This window comes from Elephantulus edwardii, unplaced genomic scaffold, assembly GCF_000299155.1.
Source record: "Elephantulus edwardii isolate Elephantulus edwardi_28Jun2011 unplaced genomic scaffold, EleEdw1.0 scaffold00127, whole genome shotgun sequence".
Taxonomy (NCBI): domain Eukaryota; kingdom Metazoa; phylum Chordata; class Mammalia; order Macroscelidea; family Macroscelididae; genus Elephantulus; species Elephantulus edwardii.
The window spans coordinates 5,329,813-5,342,980 of NW_006399877.1; the positions used below are offsets into that span (position 1 = coordinate 5,329,813).

Consider the following 13,168-nt stretch of genomic DNA (forward strand, 5'->3'; position numbering starts at 1 on the left):
TTCTAAGGAACACTTGGTTACATTTCTTCCAAGACAGATAGTTGGTTATGCTAAACGATTTGTTCTTGGCAGTATTTAAAGTGCCAACATTGATGAATAATTTAACATAATCTCGGGTAGTTGCCTCCATGGTGGCAGTTGTGCTTGACTTGCACTCTGCCTTGCTCGCTTGCTTGCTTGGGGCAAGAAGGGCTGGCATGAAAGTCTGCAGATAGGGACTTGGTCCTGTGCCCATGTGAACCCCTGGGGACCATGTCACACCTGGGAGCATCCTCCAATCACATCTGAGAAGTATTGCATTACGTCACTTGTTTTCCAAAAAGACCTCTCAGCTCTCTTCTTCCTCTCAAAGGTGAAAAAGGCAGTTCTGGGAAAGGCTTCTGCTCTCTGCTTGGAAACAAAACCCATCGGCTGAGGAAATGGTTTATTATAAGACCCATGCCTGCCTAATAGTCTCCCTGTACTTTCGAAAGCAAAATAATTCGTGCTAATGGAAGTAATAAGAGGATAATGCAAGATTGGCACAAAACCTAATCGTCTTTATTTTTGTCTTTAAAGGATGTCCCTCTGTCTCCATGGGGTTCTGTTGTCTCTGGTCAGTGTTTCACTGAGTGGGTGTGTCCGTTTGCAGTGAGCAAGCCCTGGCTAATATCAGGAAGTGATTTTGTAGCACAAAATGGAAGTTTAGTACTTAATGTCGAAACCCACAAATTAGATAATGTTCAAGTTCTTTGTGTAGTGTTACTTAAGCACAAATAGAAGACAATACTTGTGTTGATAAAGCAGAAATCTCACAATCTGAAATCGCACCAACAGCCGAGTCCTGTCTACAAGGACTTGGTGAAACAGATAGCCTGGTGATTCGGTGCTCTTTATTCACTGTTGTGAACTGGATCATGCCTTCCAACAGGAAAGCTGAATTCCTAAGCCCCAGTCCAAGTGCAAACTTGACTGAGCAGCTGTTATCAGTTAAGCTGGTATGAGGTCATGCTGGGGTGGAACCTCTAGAGCTTCATGAACTAGGAACAGAAGTGTGTCCTCATTAAAAGAGAAGAGACAGAAAGAAGCAGTCAGGAGAAGACAGAGGCAGAGCGGAGCGATGCCTGGAACCCTCAGAAGCTGGAAGAGGAGAGCAAGGAGCCTCCCCGGAGTCTTTGGAGGGAGGGTGTTCCGGCTCATACCTTCATTCCAGACGCAGTCTCCAGTTTCATAAAATGATCCATTTCTGTCTTTTCAATCCACCCAACTTGTGGTTCTTTATTACTGCGGCTCTAGAGGGGGAAGAAAATACACTCATCTTGCTGAACAATATTTTCAATATGTCTGTGGGTGTTTGTCTGAAAATCAGTACTCTTTGAATAGCAATTTTATCTTTATTTTTTTTTTCAATTTTATCTTTAAAACTCATCTAGCAATTATTCTTTTTTTTCTCCCAGCAATTATTCTTGAACTGCCATATGGTATCCACCCAATTATTACCCAATTATTACCTTCAACAGTTGTTTCTAACTTCAATTACTCAACTTTTGCAGGCATCTTTTTCGATGGAAAACTCGGGTCTCTCCTCAGTAGACGTGGCTCCATCTTTCCTTGGCGTCCAGGTAGTTCTGTGAGGACGCTGAAAGACCTTGTAACTCTGCAATATCCCCCCTTTTCCCCTAGACCCAGGGGACCACATCAAGGAGGACTTGGGGCCACCTGGAGATGCTTCAGCCTCTTCTCTGTGCTGTCTCAGGGGTGAAAGGCAGACAGGGAGTGCATCTTCTTGAGTAATGGAAGCAAATCAGGAACAAATTGCAGCCTGCGCGTGATTCCTCGTGCTGGCTTTCCTAAAATATGCTGCATGTGAAATGGTGCTTGTTGAAGTCACGCTGGTCTAGTAACAGGCTTTATGATTTCAGGTATTATCTTAGAGGAAGAGTCAAACATGGTTCCCTTGATATTTCCAAGAATCTGTCCGCTAAGATGAACCTCTGAATGGATTGCTTTAGTTTAAACCCAACCCTGCCTTCAACTGTGGGGGCTTCCAGGGAGCTTTAGGGAGTGTAACTCTTTGCCCCCACTTCCTGAATCTTTAGCACCCCGCCCCCCAACGTGTTCTTAGAGACCTCTGGTGGCCTAGTGTTAAGGAGTTGTACTGTCAACCTGAAAGCTTGCAGTTCGAATCCCCCAGCTGTTCCATGGGAGAAAGATGGGCAATCAATGACTGAGTATTTTACTGCCTCTGAAAACACCCTGGAGCTGTGAGTTGGTTCTGACTTGACAACACACAACAACAAAAACAACAACGTGTGCAGACGTGCAGTGTGAATGCATAGCTGTCTGACTGCCAGTGAAATGCCTGGTCATGCAGATGGGCGGGTCACTCAGCAGTGCTTCTGGGATTTGCTGTCAGACGTCACAGGCCAAGGGGACAAGGAACCTCAGACCAGCTCAGGTACAGCTGGAGGGAACACAGCATTCTAGAAGCTTCCAACTCACTCGCTGTAAAATCATTAGAATATTATCCTGGAATCTTGAAAATGCAGTGTTTTAAAGCATGTTCTGGTGGTGCAGTGGTTAAGCCGGTTGGCTGTGAATGGAAAGTTTGGTGGTTTGAACTGAGCAGTCGCTCTGTAGGGGAAAGAGGAGACACTCTGCTTCTGTAAAGAGTATCCCTCTCACTGCTGTTTTGCTGGGGCCATCTAATAGCGGATCCTTGGTTGAATTTCTGAAGTTGCAAATGGCAGGGAGGAGATTGTCCATCTCTCCAACAGATAGATACTGGTGGATTCGAACCGCCAGAGCACAGCTTTTGGGTTGGCAGTGCAGCTGTCTATGGACTAGGTCCCCAGGAGAACAGCTGTGGAAATCCCGTCACAGTAGTTCTGTCCTGTAGAGTCCCCAAGAGTGGCTTTCACCCGGTGCCAGCACCTTTGGGTTATATTGATCTGTGTGTCGAATTACTGATTTATTGATTCCCGTGTAACTGCTATTGTTGTTAGGTGTTGTCAACTGTTTGCTGAGGAGCTGTTGGGATTTGAACTGTTGATCTTTTTTTTTTTTTTTTCTTTCTTATATTTATTTCTCTTTAAATTGTGACTGGGGTGAAAGTGTACAGAGCAGGTTTGTTTCCCCCACCAACAATTCGTACATATTTTGTTTGGCGACATTGCAGTCCGCACAATGTACCTGCACACTCCCCACTTCCTCCTGGTGCTGAGGGAGATTTTGCAGATTGGTTATGCAGCATCTTTCAAACCTCTCCTCCTCTGTCATCTTCTCTTGGTTCAAACATTGGTGAGTAATGAACTGTTGATCTTTTTGTTAGCAGCCTGATGCATCATGCACTATGCCACCAGGGCTTCAAGGCTCTACTTCAGACATGTTATTTCGAGAAGACCAAAGGAGACAACATTTTTTTTTAGGTGAAAAGGAAAGATAGATTTATTAGAAAGTTTCATCCCCAACGGGATGTAACTCCCTCCTTGAAAGGAAATATGGAGGAGAGGCCCAGGACATGACATTTTAACAGAGACCTGAACAGAGTACAGAAGGGGTGAAGGGGGAGAGGCTAGTGTAGGCAGAGAGGAGCGCAAGGTTGAAGGGACTGGGGCAGAAGCTTTCTTGGGGAAGTGGAGGGAGCGAGGGCCATCTCTGACATTCACAATGTCCCAGCACTGTTTGCTCTGTGCCCTTTCATGATGCAGCCAGCAGTCCCACTTTCCCACTGAACTTTATTGCACATAGGCACAGCGCCTGGGGCCTATACTGTGGAAGGGCACAGGACACGGGGGCTATCCCGCAGATAGGCACAGCACCTGGGGCCTATACTGTGGAAGGGCACGGGACATGTGGGCTATACTGCAGATGGGCACAGCGCCTGGGGCCTATACTGTGGATGGGTATAGGACATGGGGGCTATACCACAGATGGGCACAGGACAGGGGGCTATGCTGTGGATAGACACAGGGTCTAAGGACTATGCTGTGGATGGACACAGGGCCAGGGCCTGTTTTGAGGATGGGCACTTATCTGCGGCCTATACTGAGAACTGGTGAGGGGCCTGGGACCTTTGGTTATATTCACTGTGCTTTCAAACCAGAGAGAGCTGTGCCTTGGTCACCGCAGCCCCTTGCACCATCAACAGGAGAGGGGAGCTTCTGTATCCTCTTAGAAGTGACCAGAAAGGGGAGGACAGGAGTTTCATGTTTGTATTGGAGGGATATGTGTGTGACTTTGAGTGGTGAATGAGTTATTCCAAGAAGAGCACACTCGGGAAGGATGCACTTGGTAGGACAGGTAGGCAAGACCTCTCCCCGCCCCCGTTGTACCAGGGGTCTCTAAAGCAGGACATAATGACACACATGTGCAAGCAGCCCCATCACACCTGGCCTGCATGAGCTCTCGGGACACTGGGCACTCCAGACGCAGCTCATTTCTGCTGAGCCGCAGCTGAAAAGGATCGGTAGGTTCAGGCTGGAGGCTGACCATTCTTGTCACCACAGATGCAATCATTTCCTGAGGATCATGAGACCTCTGACCAATCAGTTACGACTCGGAACATCCCAGACTTGAGATGCTTTACACCTGGACCGAGTCAAGCTCTGTGGCATGGAACCAAAGCTCCATTTAGGAGGCCAGGAGACAGGTCTATGCCAGGCTGGCTCACGTAGCTCCTGGGATGTCCACGGGAGGAATCAACCACTCAGCCCGACCTCGTTCAGAATGAAAGAGCCCGGAACCAACTCCAGAGTGCAACTGAGGACCGGCTGCTAAGATAGTTCTTGGTTCCATCCTTCCTTGTAAAAGAGGATTCTTGGCAAGGAAAGAAAACTGGCTAAAGATGGCACAGGCTTAGTCAGGAGAGGAAGAAACATGTCAGTGCCCCAATCTGCGCTTTCTCTGCTCATGCCTGGGTGTGAACCAGGGGTGAATCTCAAAGTCCTCTTCATGTGGTCTTCCTGGCCACTGGCTGACATTTTAGCTGCAGGTCCCCACAGAGGTCTAGTGTCTACATAGTTTCTCTGTTGGATAATGTTGTTATAGGTGCTGTTAAGCTGAGTACAAGCTGATAGTGACCCTCTGAACAGCTGACCTGACCTCCATCCTAGCCTGTGTCACCCGCTCTATCTTATACACTTGTGCCCATTGCTGCAGTCACTATGTCAATCCGTTTCACTGTGAGTCTTCCTCTCTTTCGCTGACCCTCACCCTTCCAAGCATGACATCTCTTTCCAAGGAGTAGCCTCTCTTAACATGTCCAAAATATGAAAGCTTCAACCTGCTTGCCTCCAAGAAACACTCTGGTTACACCTTCTCCAAAACGCATCTCTGTTTGTTTTTTGGGATATTCTGTACTCTTCTTTAATATCACAAGTGTCAAGTCTTCCTCTATCATCCTTATTCATTGTCCGGCTCTCACATGCACAGTAAGGAATGGAAAAGACTATGGCCTAAATCTAGTATACATTAGTCTTCCATTTGACATCATTGCTCTTTGTATGTTGGAGAGATCCCTGAGAGACAACTTGGCCAAAGTAATATGTCTTCTTATTTCTTCACTGCCGGTGCCAAAGGTGTTGAATGTGGTTCCAAATAAGATGAAATCATTGACAGTTTCACTCCTTTCTTCATCCATCATGATGCTGGGCACTGGCCCAGTGGTAAGGACCTTTGTTTTCTTGATGTTGAGATGAAATTCATATTGAAGGCTGTAGTCCTTAATCTTTTGCAATAAGCACTTCAGGTCCCCCTCACTTTTAGCATGCAAGGCTGTGTCATCTGCATAATGCAAGTAAGTCATTGATGAATCTTCCCCTGATCCTGATGTCACCTTCTTCTTCATGGAGTTTGGTTTCTTGAATTATTTGCTCAGCATACAGATTGAATAGGTATGGGGAAAGACCTGATGCCTGTCATTCCTGATTTTAAACCATGCACTGTTCTCTTGTTAGATTTGGATACCTACTTCTTGATCTAGGTATAAGTTTTATATGAACATTATTAAGTGTTCTGGGATTCCCTTTTTTCTCAATGTTAGATACAGTTTGTTATGATTCACACAGACAAATGTCTTTGTATAGTCAATAAAACACAGACTTTTTTCTTGTACTCTCTGCTGTCAGTCAGGATCTATCTAACATCAGCAATGGTGTCCCTGGTCCCATGGCCTCTTCTAACCCCAGCTTGGACTTCTGGTAGGTCTTTGTGAATATACTGCTCCAGCCATTTTTTTATAACCATCAACAATATTTTGCTTATATGTGACATTAATGATATTGTTCAATACTTTCCACATTCTGTTGGATCACCTTTCTTAGGAATGACAATAAATATGGTCTCTTCTAATCAGTTGACCATGCAGCTGTGCTCCTAATCTCCTGGCATGGACTATGAGCACGTCCAGGGTTGGATTTGTTAGTTGAAACATGCCAATCAGTATCCCATCTATTCCTGGGGCCTTATTTTTTTGCCAGTGTGTCAGCATAGCTTGAAGTCTCCTTTGTTATCATTGGCTCTTGTGCCTTCCTGAAATTTTTCAGTGTAGACCAATTTTTTTTTTTTTTTTTGTGCAGTGACTCTATAAATTCCTTTCATTTTTTCCCCGTGTTTCTTGGGTCATTAACGATTTTTTCTCACAGAATCTTTCAGTATTGCAATTTGAGGCTTGAATTTGTTTTTCAGTTCTTTCCGCTTGAGAAATGCTGAGCGAGTTCTTCCCTTTTTATTCTAAATCCAGCTCTTTGAAATACAACCTTCCATTATATTTTGCTTTGTCTTCTTCTGCCCTTTAAAAATCTCCTGTTCAGCTCTTTTGCTTCAGTGACTCCTCCCTTTGTTTTGGCTTTTTGGTACTTTTTTTTTTAAAATAAAATTTTATTTTAATAGTGATTTTAATGAAATTACACTGAGAAGTTAGATTTTCATAAATTAATTGCTGGACATTTTACCCCCTCTTGCTTCCACCCCGTTCCCTTAGTTCACTTTTTATTTTTAAATATTTATTCATTGTTGCACAGGCTTTTTGGTACTTTAACGCAATTGTTACCGTTTCTTTTGACATTGGTTTTGGATTCTTCTTCTCCTCTGTCTTTGTAATGACCTTTTGCTCTCTCACCCAAATGTACATCTACTGAGAAGCTCATGACGTGGAATTATTCAGAACTAGAATTTTGCAGGTGAGTAGTTAAGATCGGATGATACTAGATGAGGGAAACTTGAACACAGACACAGAGAGAAGCCAGATGCAGGGCTGGAGTGAGGGAGCTACAGAAGTGGAGCATCAAAGACTCTCAGAACCTCCAGAAGCCCCAGAGTAGCCTCGAGGGGATTCTCCAGTCTCAGAGGGGCCATGGACACCACATGCTTTGACTTTGGATTTCCACCATCCAGAACGGGGAGAGTAACTTTCCAGTGCTCTAAGCCACCCAGTGTGTGGCCACCCTGGGAAACTAACATCACCACCATGGAATTTCCCAGGGGGATTTTCAGCAAAGATTTTGGGTGAAGTAGGTGGGGATGAGATAGGCTGGGAGAAAGAGTGGCAGATGACGTAACAGATAGTGGCTAAAGAAAAAAAAAAATCCCCAAACAGAAAACCAAAAACCAAACAACAAAATCTGGGAAAGCCCATCATTGAGATCATAACTTTATCTCCGCATTGGAGTTATGTGGCCCACATACCACGTGTGCTGTTTTTTCACCGGTGTGTGCCGTGGATTCAGAACTGACCCACAGCTGCCCCTCCAGTGGGTTTTCAGAGGCAGCAAATCACATGGGAGGAGACTGTCCAGTCTTCTCTTGTGAAGTAGCTGATGGATCTGAACCGTGTACCTTTGGGATGGGCCTCAAGTGCTGCCATCTGTACAAATATGCGTGGTGCTTTGAGCTGAACAGATTTAACGGAAGCTTTCAGACTAAGATGGACCAGGAAGAAAAGCCTGGCTGGTGATCAGCTTCTGAGAGTCAGCTGTGAGGACCCCGTGGGTCCCAAGAGTCCACGCTGCAATCTATCACGAGGAGGGGTCAGGCAGGGCAGCCATTCTATTCACGGCAGGAAGGGGCAGGCTACATGAATCACGGTCAACTCAAAGTCACCAGACAATACAACAATGGACCCGCAAGCTCACATTTGCCCAACATACTTTTTTGTCATCAAAAAACATGGTAAGTGTGACATAAAAAATTAGAGACCAGGAAATAGCAAAAGAAGAACAAAGTATTGCTGAAACAAACAGCTCAGAACTTCTAGGGCAAGAACCGCCAGTTGCCGCTGCAGATGTAAACGGAATGGAACTTGGACAGCAAGGAGGAGGGCGTCTCTCAAAGTGGGAATCTGCACCTTTCAGACTCTGGAAGTGGGACTCATCTGCTGGGTAACATACCTCTGGCTAAGGAGCCTGTCTTCAGAAGCTTTAAAGCCTGTTAGCAGGAGACAGTAGAACAAGTCAGGCTCAGAACCAGAGACAATTTGTACTTGGATACACAGAATCATATTTTTCTCCCCCAAGTGAGTGAAAATGAGGCAAAATGTGAGTTTCTTTAAAGGGTTTTTTTGGAATCTATCTCATGTTATGAGTCGCAGGCGACTCGACAGCACATAACAGTAACAACAATTTCACTTTAAGTCATAGAGCAAAGTGAGATGCTTATAAAAATGGAGGCTCCTTATATGAGGAATAAGGAGTTGACCTGCCAACCCAAAGGCATTTGGTTCAAATCCACCAGCTGGCCCATAGGACAAACATGGGCTATCTATCTCTTCTTGCATAGTTTATAAACTTTGAAAACCTGCTATAAAGTATGAGTTGGTTCATATCAACAACAAATGACAGTGCACATTCCCTCCTGGCCTTGCACAGCCCCCCTGAGCATGAATGCCCCTAAGAGCCCTGCAGACCTTTCTGACCCAGGTTTACCTGCCATCCCCATCCCCACTGCTAACTGGCCCAGCTCCTAGCCAATCTCTCAGCTGCTTTTCCTAGCAGCCATTTCTATCATCATCGTCAGCTGTAGGGTCCCTTCCAGGTGTGCTGTCACCAGTGTCACTCACTGCGAGGCTTCTTCTAGCTCATTTCTGTCTTGAGTGTCACAGCCCTCAACCTGCATCACAGTTCTTTTGGGAGGTTCATTGCTCTTTCTCTCTCCAGGCCCCACTTTTTTTTTTTTTTTTTTCTGAAAACTCCTGTGGGGTTAACTGCTTATGCAGCAAATCTCTCATCTCTTTCAAGACTTGGCCTTCCCATCAAGACAACAAACAGACCAATTCTCTCGGTGTATAACACATTGCCCAACAAGCCCAGTACACTTGGAAATTACTGGAAAGGGCATAAATTAGACCAATCCCAGGGCAGGTGTAAGTTAGACCAATCACAGGACAGGTGTCAGCTCAGGGCCAGGAAGAAACTATCAAATCATTAAGTTGTTGACAGATACTCAGGAAATATCAATTAACTTGGGCAAAACATCATTTCTGAGTTAAAATACAATTTGGGAACACTTTCTCCCACCCCAAAATGTCTCTCTAAAGAATTTTGTTGTTGTTGTTGTGAACCATCACATCAGAACTGACCATGGAGCAGGTTTTCAGAAGCAGTTAATCACATGGGAGGAGATTGCCCATCTTTCTCCGTTGGAACAGCTGGTGAATTTGAACTGAGTGATTTGGATTGCAAGGCAGCTTTTTAGCCGCTGGAGTTCTAGGCAGAGAAAGGGATTAAGTAGATATCCCTCAAATTGTTTTTCTAAGGAATCAAGATAAAAGGTCCCACAATGAGACTAATTTCATCACGGAAAGAGAACTTGGTCTTCTGAAGGCTTCAGAGGAGTTCCAGGGTAATGCAAATCATAAACGTGTTTGCCTGCTAATTGAGAGGTTGGAGGTTTGAGTTCGCCCAGAAATACGTGGTGATCTATTTCCTGACTCATCAGCTAGTGAAAACGAGAGGACCACAGTTTTGCTCTGATGCATACGGGGTAACCTGAACATTCAAAGGCGGTATCGACATTCTCCCCATGACGCCTTCAGGAGCCAAACCGCGTGACCCTGAGCAGAGTTAGAAGTTCTGCAGCGTTTAAATGCCTTCCAAGAACTGCTACATCAGACTCAACATAAACGCCAACTGCCATTGTGTCAATTCCAACACCCCCAGAGCTCGAGGGACAGAGTGAGCTGCTCGTACGGTCCCCTGACTGTCCTTGTCTTTCTCAAGCTCAACAACTGGTGAGTTCCAATTACTGGCCTTTTTATTACAGCCAAACACCTTCACCAGAGAAACACCAGGGTTCTTTGTAGCCAACTCAAGTATGGTTAAAGTTGCACTTTCTCTGATTCTTCATAATTATGCTTATGTGTCCATTTAGCCAAAGCAGTTACCAACTCAGATATATTCCCGAAATTCTGCTTCTGAGATCATGCTCAAAGGTGGGAATGGTGAATTATTATAGCGTGGCCTTTATTTCTGGGGTCAAATGTTATTTCTGAGACTGTTTCCTCCAGGAAGGGGAAATCATTATCAACTGATGGATGAACCAGATGACATGCTTTGAGCCGTAATCTGCTGGATTGATGGAGAAACTTCTGTTTTCCTTTTCTTTTAACTAAAACTGAGGCTTCTAATTATCTCCGTTTAGTTAAATTTAGGATAAAATCAGTACCGCTATTGTTACCATAGTATTCCAGGGAGATTGTGGCTACAGAAAGGATGATTTAGAAAAATGTTACACTTTTATCCCAGTTTATATTATTAATGATATAAATCTATGTTTTGGACAAACAGGATGATTTCTAAGATGTGGCATTTGTAATACTTCCTTTTAATAACAGCCTATAAAGCCCTTTGTCAAACATCAAGGGGTTTAGCACCACTAATGGTGAATAAAAAACACATTATTTTTAGATTTACGGGCTATTTGTCCTGAGATTCTAGTTAAATGTTTATTGCTAGTTTGAGGCAATAATGATAACAGGGAAAAATTAGCTATGTGCTTTGTAAAAGAAGAAATGATGTTTTAGATGTAGAACCCAATAAATCTGAATGAAGGCTGGTGGTTTTAATTTCCCTGTGAGCAGAGGAAATGGTTCATTTAAATAGCATTAAGGCTCCAACGTGCAAATCTGCATTTGGCTTAGCTGCCTTACCAGTGACCTCCTGAGAGCCATGAACTAGTGTATTTTTTGCAAATAGTGCACACACATTAATCATGCGTGCACGTGCTGGCATGTAAAGCACCCAGGGAAACGGTAAATTAGCACACAAGGTGTTGAGGAGTTTGGGAAAAAAAAATCTCCAGACGAATGTGTTATTTACATAAAAATACATTGTCTATGTTTTAGTCTCTGTGCAAATGAGAATGAACCAGAGTGGTGTGGTGTTACTTGTGCTGGTAACGTAAAGGTCTGCCGTCCTAACCCACCAGCCACTCTGAGTAGGACCAATTGACCACCTTGGAAACAAGGTGATGAATCTTCCTAAGTCAGAGCCTACTCAAAGGCAGTAGGTCTGGTGGGTGCAAAAGAGAGAGACAGCCCTGGGCTGTGGGGTCTAAGCCAGGTCTCCTGGACACAGCCTTACCCCAAGGGGGGCTGCTAGTGTGTTCCAGAAGATTGTGACAGTGGGGGGTCCTCCACTGCCTGTCAGTACAACAAAGCACCACGTGCCCTTCAAGTGGGACCCCCACCCTCCTGGACGCTGCTGCTGCTGTTGGCAGGGGGTTCCACCTGCTTCCACCCTCAGGGGCTCTGCAGGCACACCTAAGTGCTTTCCCCAGTCCACGCTTCTCTTCCCTCTCCTCCTCCACTCAAGAAGCAGGTCTTCTAAGGTGGAAGGTGCTGTTATGAGATGCATCTTGTGTCCTTCCATCTGAAAACATGTTCCAATAGGTCTGAGCACTGGATTTGCCCCTGCCCTTTGCATTTTTCCTTTTGTCAGTTGCTGGTGTTGTTATCTTGATGCATTTTCCTCTGGAGGCACTTTGCAGGAAAAGATCTGTAACGGTTGTTCTTACATAGCAGTGATTTTAATCCTTGGTGTGTTTTTTTCAGATTGCAAATACTTTCCAGTTTGCCTTTTCATGCCAGTTCTGGATTTGTTCTTTGCTTGTTTAATTGAAAAGGGATTCCCCCCTCTAAATCGTGTTTCTCGTGAGTGTAACACTTCCTTAGAGGTTCGGTGTGCCCTCTGATGCTGTTCTGGGGACCAGTCTCAAAGCAGCAGCTTTCTTGACTCAGTGCTGGTCATATTCCTCTCAGAGAAGATACTCTCACCTCAAGGGTAGGTTGAAGCTGATGCTGGAACATCGTATGCGTTGTGGAGGGATGGGTACTGGGGAGAGACCTTATTGTCCAGTGGGAGATCTGGGGAACAGAAGAACTTTGATGGTTTGATGTGAACAAATGACACATTGGACACTTGATGGTGTTCTGCCTCTTTGTTACAGTTCTATTGTTGGGTCCACTCAAATTAATAGCACCTCTATGAACAACAGGCTGGAGCTGCCCAATCCTGCGCCGTCCTCACCATGTCTGTGATGTTCAAGTCCATTGTTGTAGTCATTGTCAGTCCATCTCCTGGAGGCTCTTCTCTTGCTCATCCTCTACTTTTTTCAAGCATGAAAAAAAATCCTTTCCCCGGGATTGGCCGTTCCTGATGCCCAAAGTATCTAAGATGAGGTTTCACCATCCTTGCTCCTTAAAGCACCCAGGTTGTACTTCCAACAAGGCAAACTTGCCTTTAGCAGTGGCCCTTGAGAGCAGGTTAGACCAGTGCAATGCATCGCTTGACTTCATGGCATCTACTACCACAGGGGCTGGTTGTGGATCTAAGCAAGAGGAAACCATTGATAATTCAGGCATTTTTTTCTCACCTCTGAGAGAGTGTGAAGCCAGAATTCTTGTACAACATTCTTGTAGAAGGAAGTGCCATTTTCTGGCTGGACCGAGAGAATGTCAGTTTTCTTGAATCTTTGTCCATTGAATTCTTAGATCTGGGAGTCTTCGCAAAAAGGATGTTTGTGATAATTGTACCTGGATGCCAAGGAATGTGCTATAATAGTGATCAATCCATAGTCTCTCTCTGCACACACACACATACACACACACACACACACACACAGTCTATCTATGAACCCTTACATAGCTTGTTGTTGTTAGATGTAGCTGAGTCAACCATGACCTGTAGTGACTCAG

General features: G+C 44.8%; 1 pseudogene; it reads right to left on the reverse strand.

Moving 5' to 3' along the window:
- Nucleotides 1-3,745: 3,745 nt before the first annotated feature.
- LOC102871794 overlaps nucleotides 3,746-13,168 on the reverse strand; it is a 158,591-nt pseudogene continuing 149,168 nt past the window's right edge.